The 20,251-nt window shown below is 41.3% G+C and overlaps 9 non-coding genes across 9 annotated transcripts; all 9 read left to right on the top strand.

Annotated features, from left to right (window-relative positions):
* The first annotated feature begins 889 nt into the window (after positions 1-889).
* On the top strand, positions 890-971 carry TRNAS-AGA (transfer RNA serine (anticodon AGA)). Its single transcript has one exon. It is a non-coding gene; the product is annotated as a tRNA-Ser (tRNA).
* A 2,860-nt stretch (positions 972-3,831) lies between these two features.
* Positions 3,832-3,913, top strand: TRNAS-AGA (transfer RNA serine (anticodon AGA)). The gene has a single exon. It is a non-coding gene; the product is annotated as a tRNA-Ser (tRNA).
* A 1,289-nt stretch (positions 3,914-5,202) lies between these two features.
* TRNAH-GUG (transfer RNA histidin (anticodon GUG)) lies at positions 5,203-5,274 on the top strand. Its single transcript has one exon. It is a non-coding gene; the product is annotated as a tRNA-His (tRNA).
* Positions 5,275-9,714: 4,440 nt separating this feature from the next.
* On the top strand, positions 9,715-9,796 carry TRNAS-AGA (transfer RNA serine (anticodon AGA)). The gene has a single exon. It is a non-coding gene; the product is annotated as a tRNA-Ser (tRNA).
* A 1,289-nt stretch (positions 9,797-11,085) lies between these two features.
* TRNAH-GUG (transfer RNA histidin (anticodon GUG)) lies at positions 11,086-11,157 on the top strand. The gene has a single exon. It is a non-coding gene; the product is annotated as a tRNA-His (tRNA).
* A 1,498-nt stretch (positions 11,158-12,655) lies between these two features.
* On the top strand, positions 12,656-12,737 carry TRNAS-AGA (transfer RNA serine (anticodon AGA)). Its single transcript has one exon. It is a non-coding gene; the product is annotated as a tRNA-Ser (tRNA).
* Positions 12,738-14,026: 1,289 nt separating this feature from the next.
* Positions 14,027-14,098, top strand: TRNAH-GUG (transfer RNA histidin (anticodon GUG)). Its single transcript has one exon. It is a non-coding gene; the product is annotated as a tRNA-His (tRNA).
* Positions 14,099-18,538: 4,440 nt separating this feature from the next.
* Positions 18,539-18,620, top strand: TRNAS-AGA (transfer RNA serine (anticodon AGA)). The gene has a single exon. It is a non-coding gene; the product is annotated as a tRNA-Ser (tRNA).
* Positions 18,621-19,909: 1,289 nt separating this feature from the next.
* Positions 19,910-19,981, top strand: TRNAH-GUG (transfer RNA histidin (anticodon GUG)). Its single transcript has one exon. It is a non-coding gene; the product is annotated as a tRNA-His (tRNA).
* Positions 19,982-20,251: the final 270 nt, after the last annotated feature.

Raw genomic sequence — 20,251 nt, 5'->3', positions numbered from 1 at the left:
ACATGTCTTACCTTTTACTTACATAGCATGATGCCCCTAGGACTACCTAGGGCCTACCTTAGGGGTTACTGATATGTAATAAAATTGGAGTTTAAGGCTTGGCAAGTAGTTTTAAATGCCAAGTCGATGTGGCAGTACACTGCAGCACAGGCACTGCAGTAGCAGGCTTGAGACAGGTTTGAAATGCTATTTCTTTGGGCGGCACAATCAGTCCCTGGGTATATGGTATACCACTTTACAAGGGGCTTTCAAGTAAATTAAATCTGTCAGTCAGGTATACTCCAATTATACACATGATTAGGGAAGAAGCACGTGCACTTCAGCACTGATTAGTAGCGATAAAGTGATCAGAGTCCTAAGGCCAACAAAAAGATACAGCAAAATGCGGAGGTGAAAAGCAATAAGGTGGGGTTGGGACCACCTTAAGAATGCAAGGTCTAACAAAAACGAACTAAGGATAACATGAGTAAAACATCAGGTTTCTCTACAGCATTTGGTGAGACAAGTGGGCCTTCTTTTATCTTCCATAAATGCAATCCTTCCCGGACCCCTTTATTATATAGCTCTTCAAGGAAAAAATATAAAGCACTTACAAAGGAGCCTCAAATACTCAAAGATGGTAGACTTCTTTAATATGGGACATATACTAAAAGCAGCACGAAAACAGAGTGCAATAGGGTCCAAAAAACTTGAGTGACCCATGAGAGTATGCATGCAAGCCTATGGTATTCCAAACTAGAGATATACGCATGCAATTTTTGTTTTTAGGAGAGAATGTGCCTGCTGAAAAAAACCTTATTTTTAAAAAGTGTATTGCAGAATATCAGGAATTTGCTGTGGGACACCTTGAAAACTTGCATACAGATTATGTGCACACACCTTGCAGTCAGTTGTTGTGGCCGAGTGGTTAAGGCGATGGACTAGAAATCCATTGGGGTCTCCCTGCGCAGGTTCGAATCCTGCCGACAACGAGAATCTTTTTAACATCGGCTACAATTTCAGAAGTTAACCTTTAGTATTTCTTCCATGTCAGTTTTATAAATAGGTGGCTTATTTTGGTGTCACTATTGCCATATCACATATTTATTATCGCTCCCCCTTTCATATCTTTGCTATAACTCTCGTCCTTCATTAGCTCTGGTGCAAACGCTTCAAATTATTATACCCTGGCTCTCTCGGTCATACCTGTGCATGCACTTGAAACTTACTTTACCAATAAAAGAAGCAAATAGAGAAATAAAATAAAAGTGCTAGCTGGATTAGGCAAACACACTTCATAAAACTGCATTCTCTTTTCTATTCTCCCCCGTGTTACAAGCTTAACTGCTCCCTGTGTAATTTCTCTTAACCTGCTGTTCCTGGAAGAGAATTTCATCTACAAGCTCTTTCTGTGTTTTTTCCTAGTCTTTTCTTTCCCTTTTCTTAGATTTGTAACTGTTCCTTTACGTGCTCTATTTAGGCACCATTAATCTCATTTGAGCTCCTTGTACCTGCTGCTGTTTTCTCCACACCTCATACTGTCTTTTCCCTCTTTCTCTCTTTCTCTGCGGTTGGTGGCTACTTTCCAAAGCGTCTGATGCCCCAATGTTCCTTCGTCTTGTTGTCAGACGTGAATTTGAAAAGCAACAAAATTAACAAGCCTTTACCACTCACACATGGCAGAAGTTTATACTTTAATTCAATGAGCTAAGAAAAGTGTGTTGTTGGGCCCCTACGAGCCATGGTGCTTGCTTCATCATAATTAGGCATGCAGTCATTAGCCACAGCTCTGATTATGGGTCACTGAGGTCAGTTTCAATAATTCCTCAAAAACCTAACCATGCAGTCCCCCCTAACTGTGTAGTTATCTTGCTTTACTGCTGTTTGTGTGATTAGCTGGGAGGAGCTCACGGCAGCATCCTCCCAATAAAAGTGTAGATGGTCCGTTCCTTAACTCTTTCTTGCTTCACATACAGATGGCTTGAGGAGGTACAGGGGAGATGCAGGTCTAATAAACAGAATAGAATATCTGCGCCAGGTGTGTTTCTCTGCATTGGTGTCCCATCACAGGCCCACCAGTGTATGTGTGATCTTTGACTCCTGCCAGTTCACAAGCAGGCGGCCAGGAAACGGTTTCAGCCTATCAACCACTGAGGAGATAAAGCCTTTGTATAAGGAACGAGGAAGCAATGAACACATTCAGCCTATCACAGGAGTAGCCCTGAGTGTTCCGAATTATAATTTCTTCATGTCACTGTACGTTATTGAGCCCAAGTAGCTCGCCGTGTTCGTATAGTGGTTAGTACTCTGCGTTGTGGCCGCAGCAACCTCGGTTCGAATCCGAGTCACGGCATTGTGGTTGGCAATGTCACGGCAGTTGGGTTTTTCTTTTACAGAATTCCCAAATGTACCAGTTGTTTTTGTAAAATGTCTATTAAAAACAGATCCTTTTCAATATTTAAACGATCTAACAACAAATTATTTAAACACACATGATTATAAGATGTAGGTATACTGTACTTACTGACATAAATTATCGTTCTTGAACATATTTGCGGTAAGGGGAGCAGAGCTCTCCCCCAGGCCAATCAGAATGCAGATGAATGCAGTTGCAGTTGAGTGACCTGTGTTGTGGCTGTCTACAGGGAATGCACATATGTAGCTGTCTCGCAGCCCAATCCAGACGTCAATCGAAGACAGGTTTCAATGCAAATAGAGCAGTAAGTGCAGAGAAATGCTCACTCTCTAAAAATGGCATTTATACAATAGTAAGATTAAATCCAACCTCACCAGTAGATAGGATTTATCAATAAATAAATAAAGCTTCTCCTCTCTGATATGGAATTACCCCCCAAAAAGTATAAGGGAATACCCAATGCTAACCTATGAGAGGGGCAGACCTCACAGTAGTGAAAAATGTAATAGACTGTTTGATACTACTAGGACATACAAACTACCACAGTACATGTCTTACCTTTTACTTGCATATCATGATGCCCCTAGGACTACCTAGGGCCTACCTTAGGGGTTACTGATATGTAATAAAATTGGAGTTTAAGGCTTGGCAAGTAGTTTTAAATGCCAAGTCGAAGTGGCAGTACACTGCAGCACAGGCACTGCAGTAGCAGGCTTGAGACAGGTTTGAAATGCTATTTCTTTGGGCGGCACAATCAGTCCCTGGGTATATGGTATACCACTTTACAAGGGGCTTTCAAGTAAATTAAATCTGTCAGTCAGGTATACTCCAATTATACACATGATTAGGGAAGAAGCACGTGCACTTCAGCACTGATTAGTAGCGATAAAGTGATCAGAGTCCTAAGGCCAACAAAAAGATACAGCAAAATGCGGAGGTGAAAAGCAATAAGGTGGGGTTGGGACCACCTTAAGAATGCAAGGTCTAACAAAAACGAACTAAGGATAACATGAGTAAAACATCAGGTTTCTCTACAGCATTTGGTGAGACAAGTGGGCCTTCTTTTATCTTCCATAAATGCAATCCTTCCCGGAACCCTTTATTATATAGCTCTTCAAGGAAAAAATATAAAGCACTTACAAAGGAGCCTCAAATACTCAAAGATGGTAGACTTCTTTAATATGGGACATATACTAAAAGCAGCACGAAAACAGAGTGCAATAGGGTCCAAACAACTTGAGTGACCCATGAGAGTATGCATGCAAGCCTATGGTATTCCAAACTAGAGATATACGCATGCAATTTTTGTTTTTAGGAGAGAATGTGCCTGCTGAAAAAAACCTTATTTTTAAAAAGTGCATTGCAGAATATCAGGAATTTGCTGTGGGACACCTTGAAAACTTGCATACAGATTATGTGCACACACCTTGCAGTCAGTTGTTGTGGCCGAGTGGTTAAGGCGATGGACTAGAAATCCATTGGGGTCTCCCTGCGCAGGTTCGAATCCTGCCGACAACGAGAATCTTTTTAACATCGGCTACAATTTCAGAAGTTAACCTTTAGTATTTCTTCCATGTCAGTTTTATAAATAGGTGGCTTATTTTGGTGTCACTATTGCCATATCACATATTTATTATCGCTCCCCCTTTCATATCTTTGCTATAACTCTCGTCCTTCATTAGCGCTGGTGCAAACGCTTCAAATTATTATACCCTGGCTCTCTCGGTCATACCTGTGCATGCACTTGAAACTTACTTTACCAATAAAAGAAGCAAATAGAGAAATAAAATAAAAGTGCTAGCTGGATTAGGCAAACACACTTCATAAAACTGCATTCTCTTTTCTATTCTCCCCCGTGTTACAAGCTTAACTGCTCCCTGTGTAATTTCTCTTAACCTGCTGTTCCTGGAAGAGAATTTCATCTACAAGCTCTTTCTGTGTTTTTTCCTAGTCTTTTCTTTCCCTTTTCTTAGATTTGTAACTGTTCCTTTACGTGCTCTATTTAGGCACCATTAATCTCATTTGAGCTCCTTGTACCTGCTGCTGTTTTCTCCACACCTCATACTATCTTTTCCCTCTTTCTCTCTTTCTCTGCGGTTGGTGGCTACTTTCCAAAGCGTCTGATGCCCCAATGTTCCTTCGTCTTGTTGTCAGACGTGAATTTGAAAAGCAACAAAATTAACAAGCCTTTACCACTCACACATGGCAGAAGTTTATACTTTAATTCAATGAGCTAAGAAAAGTGTGTTGTTGGGCCCCTACGAGCCAAGGTGCTTGCTTCATCATAATTAGGCATGCAGTCATTAGCCACAGCTCTGATTATGGGTCACTGAGGTCAGTTTCAATAATTCCTCAAAAACCTAACCATGCAGTCCCCCCTAACTGTGTAGTTATCTTGCTTTACTGCTGTTTGTGTGATTAGCTGGGAGGAGCTCACGGCAGCATCCTCCCAATAAAAGTGTAGATGGACCGTTCCTTAACTCTTTCTTGCTTCACATACAGATGGCTTGAGGAGGTACAGGGGAGATGCAGGTCTAATAAACAGAATAGAATATCTGCGCCAGGTGTGTTTCTCTGCATTGGTGTCCCATCACAGGCCCACCAGTGTATGTGTGATCTTTGACTCCTGCCAGTTCACAAGCAGGCGGCCAGGAAACGGTTTCAGCCTATCAACCACTGAGGAGATAAAGCCTTTGTATAAGGAATGAGGAAGCAATGAACACATTCAGCCTATCACAGGAGTAGCCCTGAGTGTTCCGAATTATAATTTCTTCATGTCACTGTAAGTTATTGAGCCCAAGTAGCTCGCCGTGATCGTATAGTGGTTAGTACTCTGCGTTGTGGCCGCAGCAACCTTGGTTCGAATCCGAGTCACGGCATTGTGGTTGGCAATGTCACGGCAGTTGGGTTTTTCTTTTACAGAATTCCCAAATGTACCAGTTGTTTTTGTAAAATGTCTATTAAAAACAGATCCTTTTCAATATTTAAACGATCTAACAACAAATTATTTAACACACATTATTATAAGATGTAGGTATACTGTACTTACTGACATAAATTATAGTTCTTGAACATATTTGCGGTAAGGGGAGCGGAGCTCTCCCCCAGGCCAATCAGAATGCAGATGAATGCAGTTGCAGTTGAGTGACCTGTGTTGTGGCTGTCTACAGGGAATGCACATATGTAGCTGTCTCGCAGCCCAATCCAGACGTCAATCGAAGACAGGTTTCAATGCAAATAGAGCAGTAAGTGCAGAGAAATGCTCACTCTCTAAAAATGGCATTTATACAATAGTAAGATTAAATCCAACCTCACCAGTAGATAGGATTTATCAATAAATAAATAAAGCTTCTCCTCTCTGATATGGAATTACCCCCCAAAAAGTATAAGGGAATACCCAATGCTAACCTATGAGAGGGGCAGACCTCACAGTAGTGAAAAATGTAATAGACTGTTTGATACTACTAGGACATACAAACTACCACAGTACATGTCTTACCTTTTACTTACATAGCATGATGCCCCTAGGACTACCTAGGGCCTACCTTAGGGGTTACTGATATGTAATAAAATTGGAGTTTAAGGCTTGGCAAGTAGTTTTAAATGCCAAGTCGAAGTGGCAGTACACTGCAGCACAGGCACTGCAGTAGCAGGCTTGAGACAGGTTTGAAATGCTATTTCTTTGGGCGGCACAATCAGTCCCTGGGTATATGGTATACCACTTTACAAGGGGCTTTCAAGTAAATTAAATCTGTCAGTCAGGTATACTCCAATTATACACATGATTAGGGAAGAAGCACGTGCACTTCAGCACTGATTAGTAGCGATAAAGTGATCAGAGTCCTAAGGCCAACAAAAAGATACAGCAAAATGCGGATGTGAAAAGCAATAAGGTGGGGTTGGGACCACCTTAAGAATGCAAGGTCTAACAAAAACGAACTAAGGATAACATGAGTAAAACATCAGGTTTCTCTACAGCATTTGGTGAGACAAGTGGGCCTTCTTTTATCTTCCATAAATGCAATCCTTCCCGGACCCCTTTATTATGTAGCTCTTCAAGGAAAAAATATAAAGCACTTACAAAGGAGCCTCAAATACTCAAAGATGGTAGACTTCTTTAATATGGGACATATACTAAAAGCAGCACGAAAACAGAGTGCAATAGGGTCCAAAAAACTTGAGTGACCCATGAGAGTATGCATGCAAGCCTATGGTATTCCAAACTAGAGATATACGCATGCAATTTTTGTTTTTAGGAGAGAATGTGCCTGCTGAAAAAAACCTTATTTTTAAAAAGTGCATTGCAGAATATCAGGAATTTGCTGTGGGACACCTTGAAAACTTGCATACAGATTATGTGCACACACCTTGCAGTCAGTTGTTGTGGCCGAGTGGTTAAGGCGATGAACTAGAAATCCATTGGGGTCTCCCTGCGCAGGTTCGAATCCTGCCGACAACGAGAATCTTTTTAACATCGGCTACAATTTCAGAAGTTAACCTTTAGTATTTCTTCCATGTCAGTTTTATAAATAGGTGGCTTATTTTGGTGTCACTATTGCCATATCACATATTTATTATCGCTCCCCCTTTCATATCTTTGCTATAACTCTCGTCCTTCATTAGCGCTGGTGCAAACGCTTCAAATTATTATACCCTGGCTCTCTCGGTCAGACCTGTGCATGCACTTGAAACTTACTTTACCAATAAAAGAAGCAAATAGAGAAATAAAATAAAAGTGCTAGCTGGATTAGGCAAACACACTTCATAAAACTGCATTTTCTTTTCTATTCTCCCCCGTGTTACAAGCTTAACTGCTCCCTGTGTAATTTCCCTTAACCTGCTGTTCCTGGAAGAGAATTTCATCTACAAGCTCTTTCTGTGTTTTTTCCTAGTCTTTTCTTTCCCTTTTCTTAGATTTGTAACTGTTCCTTTACGTGCTCTATTTAGGCGCCATTAATCTCATTTGAGCTCCTTGTACCTGCTGCTGTTTTCTCCACACCTCATACTGTCTTTTCCCTCTTTCTCTCTTTCTCTGCGGTTGGTGGCTACTTTCCAAAGCGTCTGATGCCCCAATGTTCCTTCGTCTTGTTGTCAGACGTGAATTTGAAAAGCAACAAAATTAACAAGCCTTTACCACTCACACATGGCAGAAGTTTATACTTTAATTCAATGAGCTAAGAAAAGTGTGTTGTGGGGCCCCTACGAGCCATGGTGCTTGCTTCATCATAATTAGGCATGCAGTCATTAGCCACAGCTCTGATTATGGGTCACTGAGGTCAGTTTCAATAATTCCTCAAAAACCTAACCATGCAGTCCCCCCTAACTGTGTAGTTATCTTGCTTTACTGCTGTTTGTGTGATTAGCTGGGAGGAGCTCACGGCAGCATCCTCCCAATAAAAGTGTAGATGGACTGTTCCTTAACTCTTTCTTGCTTCACATACAGATGGCTTGAGGAGGTACAGGGGAGATGCAGGTCTAATAAACAGAATAGAATATCTGCGCCAGGTGTGTTTCTCTGCATTGGTGTCCCATCACAGGCCCACCAGTGTATGTGTGATCTTTGACTCCTGCCAGTTCACAAGCAGGCGGCCAGGAAACGGTTTCAGCCTATCAACCACTGAGGAGATAAAGCCTTTGTATAAGGAATGAGGAAGCAATGAACACATTCAGCCTATCACAGGAGTAGCCCTGAGTGTTCCGAATTATAATTTCTTCATGTCACTGTACGTTATTGAGCCCAAGTAGCTCGCCGTGATCGTATAGTGGTTAGTACTCTGCGTTGTGGCCGCAGCAACCTCTGTTCGAATCCGAGTCACGGCATTGTGGTTGGCAATGTCACGGCAGTTGGGTTTTTCTTTTACAGAATTCCCAAATGTACCAGTTGTTTTTGTAAAATGTCTATTAAAAACAGATCCTTTTCAATATTTAAACGATCTAACAACAAATTATTTAAACACACATGATTATAAGATGTAGGTATACTGTACTTACTGACATAAATTATCGTTCTTGAACATATTTGCGGTAAGGGGAGCGGAGCTCTCCCCCAGGCCAATCAGAATGCAGATGAATGCAGTTGCAGTTGAGTGACCTGTGTTGTGGCTGTCTACAGGGAATGCACATATGTAGCTGTCTCGCAGCCCAATCCAGACGTCAATCGAAGACAGGTTTCAATGCAAATAGAGCAGTAAGTGCAGAGAAATGCTCACTCTCTAAAAATGGCATTTATACAATAGTAAGATTAAATCCAACCTCACCAGTAGATAGGATTTATCAATAAATAAATAAAGCTTCTCCTCTCTGATATGGAATTACCCCCCAAAAAGTATAAGGGAATACCCAATGCTAACCTATGAGAGGGGCAGACCTCACAGTAGTGAAAAATGTAATAGACTGTTTGATACTACTAGGACATACAAACTACCACAGTACATGTCTTACCTTTTACTTGCATATCATGATGCCCCTAGGACTACCTAGGGCCTACCTTAGGGGTTACTGATATGTAATAAAATTGGAGTTTAAGGCTTGGCAAGTAGTTTTAAATGCCAAGTCGATGTGGCAGTACACTGCAGCACAGGCACTGCAGTAGCAGGCTTGAGACAGGTTTGAAATGCTATTTCTTTGGGCGGCACAATCAGTCCCTGGGTATATGGTATACCACTTTACAAGGGGCTTTCAAGTAAATTAAATCTGTCAGTCAGGTATACTCCAATTATACACATGATTAGGGAAGAAGCACGTGCACTTCAGCACTGATTAGTAGCGATAAAGTGATCAGAGTCCTAAGGCCAACAAAAAGATACAGCAAAATGCGGAGGTGAAAAGCAATAAGGTGGGGTTGGGACCACCTTAAGAATGCAAGGTCTAACAAAAACGAACTAAGGATAACATGAGTAAAACATCAGGTTTCTCTACAGCATTTGGTGAGACAAGTGGGCCTTCTTTTATCTTCCATAAATGCAATCCTTCCCGGACCCCTTTATTATATAGCTCTTCAAGGAAAAAATATAAAGCACTTACAAAGGAGCCTCAAATACTCAAAGATGGTAGACTTCTTTAATATGGGACATATACTAAAAGCAGCATGAAAACAGAGTGCAATAGGGTCCAAAAAACTTGAGTGACCCATGAGAGTATGCATGCAAGCCTATGGTATTCCAAACTAGAGATATACGCATGCAATTTTTGTTTTTAGGAGAGAATGTGCCTGCTGAAAAAAACCTTATTTTTAAAAAGTGCATTGCAGAATATCAGGAATTTGCTGTGGGACACCTTGAAAACTTGCATACAGATTATGTGCACACACCTTGCAGTCAGTTGTTGTGGCCGAGTGGTTAAGGCGATGGACTAGAAATCCATTGGGGTCTCCCTGCGCAGGTTCGAATCCTGCCGACAACGAGAATCTTTTTAACATCGGCTACAATTTCAGAAGTTAACCTTTAGTATTTCTTCCATGTCAGTTTTATAAATAGGTGGCTTATTTTGGTGTCACTATTGCCATATCACATATTTATTATCGCTCCCCCTTTCATATCTTTGCTATAACTCTTGTCCTTCATTAGCGCTGGTGCAAACGCTTCAAATTATTATACCCTGGCTCTCTCGGTCATACCTGTGCATGCACTTGAAACTTACTTTACCAATAAAAGAAGCAAATAGAGAAATAAAATAAAAGTGCTAGCTGGATTAGGCAAACACACTTCATAAAACTGCATTCTCTTTTCTATTCTCCCCCGTGTTACAAGCTTAACTGCTCCCTGTGTAATTTCTCTTAACCTGCTGTTCCTGGAAGAGAATTTCATCTACAAGCTCTTTCTGTGTTTTTTCCTAGTCTTTTCTTTCCCTTTTCTTAGATTTGTAACTGTTCCTTTACGTGCTCTATTTAGGCACCATTAATCTCATTTGAGCTCCTTGTACCTGCTGCTGTTTTCTCCACACCTCATACTATCTTTTCCCTCTTTCTCTCTTTCTCTGCGGTTGGTGGCTACTTTCCAAAGCGTCTGATGCCCCAATGTTCCTTCGTCTTGTTGTCAGACGTGAATTTGAAAAGCAACAAAATTAACAAGCCTTTACCACTCACACATGGCAGAAGTTTATACTTTAATTCAATGAGCTAAGAAAAGTGTGTTGTTGGGCCCCTACGAGCCAAGGTGCTTGCTTCATCATAATTAGGCATGCAGTCATTAGCCACAGCTCTGATTATGGGTCACTGAGGTCAGTTTCAATAATTCCTCAAAAACCTAACCATGCAGTCCCCCCTAACTGTGTAGTTATCTTGCTTTACTGCTGTTTGTGTGATTAGCTGGGAGGAGCTCACGGCAGCATCCTCCCAATAAAAGTGTAGATGGACCGTTCCTTAACTCTTTCTTGCTTCACATACAGATGGCTTGAGGAGGTACAGGGGAGATGCAGGTCTAATAAACAGAATAGAATATCTGCGCCAGGTGTGTTTCTCTGCATTGGTGTCCCATCACAGGCCCACCAGTGTATGTGTGATCTTTGACTCCTGCCAGTTCACAAGCAGGCGGCCAGGAAACGGTTTCAGCCTATCAACCACTGAGGAGATAAAGCCTTTGTATAAGGAATGAGGAAGCAATGAACACATTCAGCCTATCACAGGAGTAGCCCTGAGTGTTCCGAATTATAATTTCTTCATGTCACTGTAAGTTATTGAGCCCAAGTAGCTCGCCGTGATCGTATAGTGGTTAGTACTCTGCGTTGTGGCCGCAGCAACCTTGGTTCGAATCCGAGTCACGGCATTGTGGTTGGCAATGTCACGGCAGTTGGGTTTTTCTTTTACAGAATTCCCAAATGTACCAGTTGTTTTTGTAAAATGTCTATTAAAAACAGATCCTTTTCAATATTTAAACGATCTAACAACAAATTATTTAAACACACATGATTATAAGATGTAGGTATACTGTACTTATTGACATAAATTATAGTTCTTGAACATATTTGCGGTAAGGGGAGCGGAGCTCTCCCCCAGGCCAATCAGAATGCAGATGAATGCAGTTGCATTTGAGTGACCTGTGTTGTGGCTGTCTACAGGGAATGCACATATGTAGCTGTCTCGCAGCCCAATCCAGACGTCAATCGAAGACAGGTTTCAATGCAAATAGAGCAGTAAGTGCAGAGAAATGCTCACTCTCTAAAAATGGCATTTATACAATAGTAAGATTAAATCCAACCTCACCAGTAGATAGGATTTATCAATAAATAAATAAAGCTTCTCCTCTCTGATATGGAATTACCCCCCAAAAAGTATAAGGGAATACCCAATGCTAACCTATGAGAGGGGCAGACCTCACAGTAGTGAAAGATGAAATAGACTGTTTGATACTACTAGGACATACAAACTACCACAGTACATGTCTTACCTTTTACTTACATAGCATGATGCCCCTAGGACTACCTAGGGCCTACCTTAGGGGTTACTGATATGTAATAAAATTGGAGTTTAAGGCTTGGCAAGTAGTTTTAAATGCCAAGTCGAAGTGGCAGTACACTGCAGCACAGGCACTGCAGTAGCAGGCTTGAGACAGGTTTGAAATGCTATTTCTTTGGGCGGCACAATCAGTCCCTGGGTATATGGTATACCACTTTACAAGGGGCTTTCAAGTAAATTAAATCTGTCAGTCAGGTATACTCAATTATACACATGATTAGGGAAGAAGCACGTGCACTTCAGCACTGATTAGTAGCGATAAAGTGATCAGAGTCCTAAGGCCAACAAAAAGATACAGCAAAATGCGGATGTGAAAAGCAATAAGGTGGGGTTGGGACCACCTTAAGAATGCAAGGTCTAACAAAAACGAACTAAGGATAACATGAGTAAAACATCAGGTTTCTCTACAGCATTTGGTGAGACAAGTGGGCCTTCTTTTATCTTCCATAAATGCAATCCTTCCCGGACCCCTTTATTATGTAGCTCTTCAAGGAAAAAATATAAAGCACTTACAAAGGAGCCTCAAATACTCAAAGATGGTAGACTTCTTTAATATGGGACATATACTAAAAGCAGCACGAAAACAGAGTGCAATAGGGTCCAAAAAACTTGAGTGACCCATGAGAGTATGCATGCAAGCCTATGGTATTCCAAACTAGAGATATACGCATGCAATTTTTGTTTTTAGGAGAGAATGTGCCTGCTGAAAAAAACCTTATTTTTAAAAAGTGCATTGCAGAATATCAGGAATTTGCTGTGGGACACCTTGAAAACTTGCATACAGATTATGTGCACACACCTTGCAGTCAGTTGTTGTGGCCGAGTGGTTAAGGCGATGGACTAGAAATCCATTGGGGTCTCCCTGCGCAGGTTCGAATCCTGCCGACAACGAGAATCTTTTTAACATCGGCTACAATTTCAGAAGTTAACCTTTAGTATTTCTTCCATGTCAGTTTTATAAATAGGTGGCTTATTTTGGTGTCACTATTGCCATATCACATATTTATTATCGCTCCCCCTTTCATATCTTTGCTATAACTCTTGTCCTTCATTAGCGCTGGTGCAAACGCTTCAAATTATTATACCCTGGCTCTCTCGGTCATACCTGTGCATGCACTTGAAACTTACTTTACCAATAAAAGAAGCAAATAGAGAAATAAAATAAAAGTGCTAGCTGGATTAGGCAAACACACTTCATAAAACTGCATTCTCTTTTCTATTCTCCCCCGTGTTACAAGCTTAACTGCTCCCTGTGTAATTTCTCTTAACCTGCTGTTCCTGGAAGAGAATTTCATCTACAAGCTCTTTCTGTGTTTTTTCCTAGTCTTTTCTTTCCCTTTTCTTAGATTTGTAACTGTTCCTTTACGTGCTCTATTTAGGCACCATTAATCTCATTTGAGCTCCTTGTACCTGCTGCTGTTTTCTCCACACCTCATACTATCTTTTCCCTCTTTCTCTCTTTCTCTGCGGTTGGTGGCTACTTTCCAAAGCGTCTGATGCCCCAATGTTCCTTCGTCTTGTTGTCAGACGTGAATTTGAAAAGCAACAAAATTAACAAGCCTTTACCACTCACACATGGCAGAAGTTTATACTTTAATTCAATGAGCTAAGAAAAGTGTGTTGTTGGGCCCCTACGAGCCAAGGTGCTTGCTTCATCATAATTAGGCATGCAGTCATTAGCCACAGCTCTGATTATGGGTCACTGAGGTCAGTTTCAATAATTCCTCAAAAACCTAACCATGCAGTCCCCCCTAACTGTGTAGTTATCTTGCTTTACTGCTGTTTGTGTGATTAGCTGGGAGGAGCTCACGGCAGCATCCTCCCAATAAAAGTGTAGATGGACCGTTCCTTAACTCTTTCTTGCTTCACATACAGATGGCTTGAGGAGGTACAGGGGAGATGCAGGTCTAATAAACAGAATAGAATATCTGCGCCAGGTGTGTTTCTCTGCATTGGTGTCCCATCACAGGCCCACCAGTGTATGTGTGATCTTTGACTCCTGCCAGTTCACAAGCAGGCGGCCAGGAAACGGTTTCAGCCTATCAACCACTGAGGAGATAAAGCCTTTGTATAAGGAATGAGGAAGCAATGAACACATTCAGCCTATCACAGGAGTAGCCCTGAGTGTTCCGAATTATAATTTCTTCATGTCACTGTAAGTTATTGAGCCCAAGTAGCTCGCCGTGATCGTATAGTGGTTAGTACTCTGCGTTGTGGCCGCAGCAACCTTGGTTCGAATCCGAGTCACGGCATTGTGGTTGGCAATGTCACGGCAGTTGGGTTTTTCTTTTACAGAATTCCCAAATGTACCAGTTGTTTTTGTAAAATGTCTATTAAAAACAGATCCTTTTCAATATTTAAACGATCTAACAACAAATTATTTAAACACACATGATTATAAGATGTAGGTATACTGTACTTATTGACATAAATTATAGTTCTTGAACATATTTGCGGTAAGGGGAGCGGAGCTCTCCCCCAGGCCAATCAGAATGCAGATGAATGCAGTTGCATTTGAGTGACCTGTGTTGTGGCTGTCTACAGGGAATGCACATATGTAGCTGTCTCGCAGCCCAATCCAGACGTCAATCGAAGACAGGTTTCAATGCAAATAGAGCAGTAAGTGCAGAGAAATGCTCACTCTCTAAAAATGGCATTTATACAATAGTAAGATTAAATCCAACCTCACCAGTAGATAGGATTTATCAATAAATAAATAAAGCTTCTCCTCTCTGATATGGAATTACCCCCCAAAAAGTATAAGGGAATACCCAATGCTAACCTATGAGAGGGGCAGACCTCACAGTAGTGAAAGATGAAATAGACTGTTTGATACTACTAGGACATACAAACTACCACAGTACATGTCTTACCTTTTACTTACATAGCATGATGCCCCTAGGACTACCTAGGGCCTACCTTAGGGGTTACTGATATGTAATAAAATTGGAGTTTAAGGCTTGGCAAGTAGTTTTAAATGCCAAGTCGAAGTGGCAGTACACTGCAGCACAGGCACTGCAGTAGCAGGCTTGAGACAGGTTTGAAATGCTATTTCTTTGGGCGGCACAATCAGTCCCTGGGTATATGGTATACCACTTTACAAGGGGCTTTCAAGTAAATTAAATCTGTCAGTCAGGTATACTCAATTATACACATGATTAGGGAAGAAGCACGTGCACTTCAGCACTGATTAGTAGCGATAAAGTGATCAGAGTCCTAAGGCCAACAAAAAGATTCAGCAAAATGCGGATGTGAAAAGCAATAAGGTGGGGTTGGGACCACCTTAAGAATGCAAGGTCTAACAAAAACGAACTAAGGATAACATGAGTAAAACATCAGGTTTCTCTACAGCATTTGGTGAGACAAGTGGGCCTTCTTTTATCTTCCATAAATGCAATCCTTCCCGGACCCCTTTATTATGTAGCTCTTCAAGGAAAAAATATAAAGCACTTACAAAGGAGCCTCAAATACTCAAAGATGGTAGACTTCTTTAATATGGGACATATACTAAAAGCAGCACGAAAACAGAGTGCAATAGGGTCCAAAAAACTTGAGTGACCCATGAGAGTATGCATGCAAGCCTATGGTATTCCAAACTAGAGATATACGCATGCAATTTTTGTTTTTAGGAGAGAATGTGCCTGCTGAAAAAAACCTTATTTTTAAAAAGTGCATTGCAGAATATCAGGAATTTGCTGTGGGACACCTTGAAAACTTGCATACAGATTATGTGCACACACCTTGCAGTCAGTTGTTGTGGCCGAGTGGTTAAGGCGATGAACTAGAAATCCATTGGGGTCTCCCTGCGCAGGTTCGAATCCTGCCGACAACGAGAATCTTTTTAACATCGGCTACAATTTCAGAAGTTAACCTTTAGTATTTCTTCCATGTCAGTTTTATAAATAGGTGGCTTATTTTGGTGTCACTATTGCCATATCACATATTTATTATCGCTCCCCCTTTCATATCTTTGCTATAACTCTCGTCCTTCATTAGCGCTGGTGCAAACGCTTCAAATTATTATACCCTGGCTCTCTCGGTCATACCTGTGCATGCACTTGAAACTTACTTTACCAATAAAAGAAGCAAATAGAGAAATAAAATAAAAGTGCTAGCTGGATTAGGCAAACACACTTCATAAAACTGCATTTTCTTTTCTATTCTCCCCCGTGTTACAAGCTTAACTGCTCCCTGTGTAATTTCCCTTAACCTGCTGTTCCTGGAAGAGAATTTCATCTACAAGCTCTTTCTGTGTTTTTTCCTAGTCTTTTCTTTCCCTTTTCTTAGATTTGTAACTGTTCCTTTACGTGCTCTATTTAGGCGCCATTAATCTCATTTGAGCTCCTTGTACCTGCTGCTGTTTTCTCCACACCTCATACTGTCTTTTCCCTCTTTCTCTCTTTCTCTGCGGTTGGTGGCTACTTTCCAAAGCGTCTGATGCCCCAATGTTCCTTCGTCTTGTTGTCAGACGTGAATTTGAAAAGCAACAAAATTAACAAGCCTTTACCACTCACACATGGCAGAAGTTTATACTTTAATTCAATGAGCTAAGAAAAGTGTGTTGTGGGGCCCCTACGAGCCATGGTGCTTGCTTCATCATAATTAGGCATGCAGTCATTAGCCACAGCTCTGATTATGGGTCACTGAGGTCAGTTTCAATAATTCCTCAAAAACCTAACCATGCAGTCCCCCCTAACTGTGTAGTTATCTTGCTTTACTGCTGTTTGTGTGATTAGCTGGGAGGAGCTCACGGCAGCATCCTCCCAATAAAGGTGTAGATGGACCGTTCCTTAACTCTTTCTTGCTTCACATACAGATGGCTTGAGGAGGTACAGGGGAGATGCAGGTCTAATAAACAGAATAGAATATCTGCGCCAGGTGTGTTTCTCTGCATTGGTGTCCCATCACAGGCCCACCAGTGTATGTGTGATCTTTGACTCCTGCCAGTTCACAAGCAGGCGGCCAGGAAACGGTTTCAGCCTATCAACCACTGAGGAGATAAAGCCTTTGTATAAGGAATGAGGAAGCAATGAACACATTCAGCCTATCACAGGAGTAGCCCTGAGTGTTCCGAATTATAATTTCTTCATGTCACTGTACGTTATTGAGCCCAAGTAGCTCGCCGTGATCGTATAGTGGTTAGTACTCTGCATTGTGGCCGCAGCAACCTCGGTTCGAATCCGAGTCACGGCATTGTGGTTGGCAATGTCACGGCAGTTGGGTTTTTCTTTTACAGAATTCCCAAATGTACCAGTTGTTTTTGTAAAATGTCTATTAAAAACAGATCCTTTTCAATATTTAAACGATCTAACAACAAATTATTTAAACACACATGATTATAAGATGTAGGTATACTGTACTTACTGACATAAATTATCGTTCTTGAACATATTTGCGGTAAGGGGAGCGGAGCTCTCCCCCAGGCCAATCAGAATGCAGATGAATGCAGTTGCAGTTGAGTGACCTGTGTTGTGGCTGTCTACAGGGAATGCACATATGTAGCTGTCTCGCAGCCCAATCCAGACGTCAATCGAAGACAGGTTTCAATGCAAATAGAGCAGTAAGTGCAGAGAAATGCTCACTCTCTAAAAATGGCATTTATACAATAGTAAGATTAAATCCAACCTCACCAGTAGATAGGATTTATCAATAAATAAATAAAGCTTCTCCTCTCTGATATGGAATTACCCCCCAAAAAGTATAAGGGAATACCCAATGCTAACCTATGAGAGGGGCAGACCTCACAGTAGTGAAAAATGTAATAGACTGTTTGATACTGCTAGGACATACAAACTACCACAGTACATGTCTTACCTTTTACTTACATAGCATGATGCCCCTAGGACTACCTAGGGCCTACCTTAGGGGTTACTGATATGTAATAAAATTGGAGTTTAAGGCTTGGCAAGTAGTTTTAAATGCCAAGTCGAAGTGGCAGTACACTGCAGCACAGGCACTGCAGTAGCAGGCTTGAGACAGGTTTGAAATGCTATTTCTTTGGGCGGCACAATCAGTCCCTGGGTATATGGTATACCACTTTACAAGGGGCTTTCAAGTAAATTAAATCTGTCAGTCAGGTATACTCCAATTATACACATGATTAGGGAAGAAGCACGTGCACTTCAGCGCTGATTAGTAGCGATAAAGTGATCAGAGTCCTAAGGCCAACAAAAAGATACAGCAAAATGCGGAGGTGAAAAACAATAAGGTGGGGTTGGGGCCACCTTAAGAATGCAAGGTCTAACAAAAACGAACTAAGGATAACATGAGTAAAACATCAGGTTTCTCTACAGCATTTGGTGAGACAAGTGGGCCTTCTTTTATCTTCCATAAATGCAATCCTTCCCGGACCCCTTTATTATATAGCTCTTCAAGGAAAAAATATAAAGCACTTACAAAGGAGCCTCAAATACTCAAAGATGGTAGACTTCTTTAATATGGGACATATACTAAAAGCAGCATGAAAACAGAGTGCAATAGGGTCCAAAAAACTTGAGTGACCCATGAGAGTATGCATGCAAGCCTATGGTATTCCAAACTAGAGATATACGCATGCAATTTTTGTTTTTAGGAGAGAATGTGCCTGCTGAAAAAAACCTTATTTTTAAAAAGTGCATTGCAGAATATCAGGAATTTGCTGTGGCACACCTTGAAAACTTGCATACAGATTATGTGCACACACCTTGCAGTCAGTTGTTGTGGCCGAGTGGTTAAGGCGATGGACTAGAAATCCATTGGGGTCTCCCCGCGCAGGTTCGAATCCTGCCGACAACGAGAATCTTTTTAACATCGGCTACAATTTCAGAAGTTAACCTTTAGTATTTCTTCCATGTCAGTTTTATAAATAGGTGGCTTATTTTGGTGTCATTATTGCCATATCACATATTTATTATCGCTCCCCCTTTCATATCTTTGCTATAACTCTCGTCCTTCATTAGCGCTGGTGCAAACGCTTCAAATTATTATACCCTGGCTCTCTCGGTCATACCTGTGCATGCACTTGAAACTTACTTTACCAATAAAAGAAGCAAATAGAGAAATAAAATAAAAGTTCTAGCTGGATTAGGCAAACACACTTCATAAAACTGCATTTTCTTTTCTATTCTCCCCCGTGTTACAAGCTTAACTGCTCCCTGTGTAATTTCCCTTAACCTGCTGTTCCTGGAAGAGAATTTCATCTACAAGCTCTTTCTGTGTTTTTTCCTAGTCTTTTCTTTCCCTTTTCTTAGATTTGTAACTGTTCCTTTACGTGCTCTATTTAGGCGCCATTAATCTCATTTGAGCTCCTTGTACCTGCTGCTGTTTTCTCCACACCTCATACTGTCTTTTCCCTCTTTCTCTCTTTCTCTGCGGTTGGTGGCTACTTTCCAAAGCGTCTGATGCCCCAATGTTCCTTCGTCTTGTTGTCAGACGTGAATTTGAAAAGCAACAAAATTAACAAGCCTTTACCACTCACACATGGCAGAAGTTTATACTTTAATTCAATGAGCTAAGAAAAGTGTGTTGTGGGGCCCCTACGAGCCATGGTGCTTGCTTCATCATAATTAGGCATGCAGTCATTAGCCACAGCTCTGATTATGGGTCACTGAGGTCAGTTTCAATAATTCCTCAAAAACCTAACCATGCAGTCCCCCCTAACTGTGTAGTTATCTTGCTTTACTGCTGTTTGTGTGATTAGCTGGGAGGAGCTCACGGCAGCATCCTCCCAATAAAAGTGTAGATGGACCGTTCCTTAACTCTTTCTTGCTTCACATACAGATGGCTTGAGGAGGTACAGGGGAGATGCAGGTCTAATAAACAGAATAGAATATCTGCGCCAGGTGTGTTTCTCTGCATTGGTGTCCCATCACAGGCCCACCAGTGTATGTGTGATCTTTGACTCCTGCCAGTTCACAAGCAGGCGGCCAGGAAACGGTTTCAGCCTATCAACCATTGAGGAGATAAAGCCTTTGTATAAGGAATGAGGAAGCAATGAACACATTCAGCCTATCACAGGAGTAGCCCTGAGTGTTCCGAATTATAATTTCTTCATGTCACTGTACGTTATTGAGCCCAAGTAGCTCGCCGTGATCGTATAGTGGTTAGTACTCTGCGTTGTGGCCGCAGCAACCTCGGTTCGAATCCGAGTCACGGCATTGTGGTTGGCAATGTCACGGCAGTTGGGTTTTTCTTTTACAGAATTCCCAAATGTACCAGTTGTTTTTGTAAAATGTCTATTAAAAACAGATCCTTTTCAATATTTAAACGATCTAACAACAAATTATTTAAACACACATGATTATAAGATGTAGGTATACTGTACTTACTGACATAAATTATCGTTCTTGAACATATTTGCGGTAAGGGGAGCGGAGCTCTCCCCCAGGCCAATCAGAATGCAGATGAATGCAGTTGCAGTTGAGTGA

The sequence above is a fragment of the Lissotriton vulgaris genome, chromosome 1_1, assembly GCF_964263255.1.
Source record: "Lissotriton vulgaris chromosome 1_1, aLisVul1.2, whole genome shotgun sequence".
In the NCBI taxonomy this organism is placed as follows: Eukaryota; Metazoa; Chordata; class Amphibia; order Caudata; family Salamandridae; genus Lissotriton; species Lissotriton vulgaris.
The sequence above is the reverse complement of the archived record's forward strand: the minus strand, read 5'-3'. Positions and strand labels throughout refer to the sequence as shown.